This window comes from Phalaenopsis equestris, unplaced genomic scaffold, assembly GCF_001263595.1.
Source record: "Phalaenopsis equestris unplaced genomic scaffold, ASM126359v1 Scaffold000002, whole genome shotgun sequence".
Classification (NCBI taxonomy): Eukaryota; Viridiplantae; Streptophyta; class Magnoliopsida; order Asparagales; family Orchidaceae; genus Phalaenopsis; species Phalaenopsis equestris.
Genome location: NW_018164444.1, coordinates 43,732,325 through 43,734,671, shown reverse-complemented (window position 1 = coordinate 43,734,671; position 2,347 = coordinate 43,732,325).

Below are 2,347 nucleotides of genomic sequence, written 5' to 3'. Positions count from 1 at the left end.
CATTCTTTTCTTCTTACATGAACCTCTAAGATTCTTATTACTTCAAAAATACAAATTCCACTACTTATAATGGAAAAACATAGACCTATTCTCTCGTACCAAATACCTTAATCTACAGAATTGCCCTTTATTATTAAAATTTTTACTTAAGTTTAATATATATTTCGAAACAAAAATATAGTTATCTAAGTTAGCTTCTAATACCAATGGTCACGTTAATTTAAAAATTTGAAAATAGAGCTAATTGAAGAGAAATAAATATAAGTTTCTTTCTTTTAAAGGAATTTTTCTCTCCCCCCCCCCCCCCCCCCCATATTTACCCCAAATTTAAATTTTTAAAAAATTAAGCATGAAAAACTGAAAATATAGGGTGAAAGAAAATAATTAACACATAAAGAAAAGACATACATGTTGAAGGTTTTCGTTTTTGAAACTTAACTCTGAAATATTGCAGGTGCTAATATGAAAAGCTACAAGACTTAAAATATTAAATATCATATAATATATATAAAAACATTTGGAGAGAAAGAGTTAACTAAATAGAAAAAATACAACAAAGTACAAGTAACAAATAATAATATTAAAATAAATTTCAACTTTACAACATTTCTATAAATTAAAGTTCACAAAACAACATTCGATATAGATATAAAATATAAATCTAAGTTTCACACTTAACAATTAAACAATAACAATAACAAAATTTAACAAATAATAAACTAAATAAAAGATCAAGACTATGACTAAGTAGACATCACGACTCATCTTCATCATCATCTTCTTCTTCTACATCAAAGTTCCGCTGCTGGCTGCTGATAAGGGGTAAGGATATGGTGACTAGGAAACTATACTGAGTGGTCACCCCTCATGTATCTAACCATAGCATCATCATAAGCAACATCATATTCAAAATTCTGTCTTATTAATTCATCATTATGTGCATTTCTGGCCTCCAAAATTTCAATCCTGCTCTCCATTCTTAAAATATCTCCTTGTTGGATCATCATTTGTTCTATAAGTCCTTGTAGAGTAGGAGTACTAGAAGTAGAAGGAATATCTCTACTCCTACTTCCCGATCTCCATCCAACATGAGATTCATAGGTTCTTATGTTTGCTCTCCCAATGGGTTTAAGAGGTTCAATCCCATCAATTCTAAAATCAACTTCTGACTATTCACATAATGTGAAAATCAAGGCAAGGTGTGCTAATCTACCAGTCGTCTTACCCATGGAAATAGTATGAGTATTTCTATAACTAATAGAGCCAACATCTAGTATGCTCATCTGTTGGATACAGAAGTTTAGGATGGCTCTATCCATGGCTCTATCCCCTCTATCCCTAGTAACTTTGCTATGGTGGTATGTAGGTATCATTCTGGCCGATATAAAGTAATGTCAGGCCTTGGAGACTAAATCTAACATAGATGCAGGGAAGTTTACCTTAACATTATTCTTCACCTTCCAAGCTCCTCTCCCATCAGTAAGAAATGAAATAACTTCATCCAAGGCCTCATTTGTAGCAGAGAATGCCTTGTAATGATAGTTATATGCATCCTGCAACTGATAGATTTCATTAATTCTTTTAGAGGTGAATTCAACCATTTTACCACAAACATAGACATGGTCATTAGAAGTCTCCCTAAAGTTGGTATAGGACTCCATGATTACACCAATAATAGCCTCGACAGTAAAGTAACATAAATTCTTCTTCCTCTTCTTCATCAAAGTTTTGCTGCTGATATGGCGTAAAGACAGGGTGAGTAGAAACTGAACTGAGTGGCCACCCCTCATGTATCTAACCATCACATCATCATAAGCAACATCATACTTAAATTTTTGCCTTGTTAAATCATCATTATGTGCATTTTTGGCCTCCATATTTTCCATTTTCTGTTCCATCCTTAAGATATCTCCTTGTTTAATCATCAATTTCTCCATAAGTCCCTAGAGAGTAAGGGTACTAGAAGTAGAAGGAATATGCCTACTCCTACTTCCAGAACTCTAATACACCTAAAATATATAGTGTATTTAGATGAATTTTTATACCTATTTTTGAGATATTAAACTTTAACGGAAGGTATTTGTGTGTTTTTCTTTCAGGTGTAAGTAAAAAGGTGAAAAATGTTAAAAAAATTGGAAAAAGATCAAATTTGGAGCAAAAATGTGAAAATGATGCAAAAGAGTTAAAATGTGAAAATGATGCAAAAGAAAATGATGCAAAAGAGTTTTGGCGCTGTCGGCACTATTTTTGGTGTGGGGTTTGCCCGTAAGAAGTTGTCAGTCATCGGAATTGAAATCCCATTGCACGCTTCCGAAGGACGTTTTTTTTTTAAAAAAAAATTAGTTTT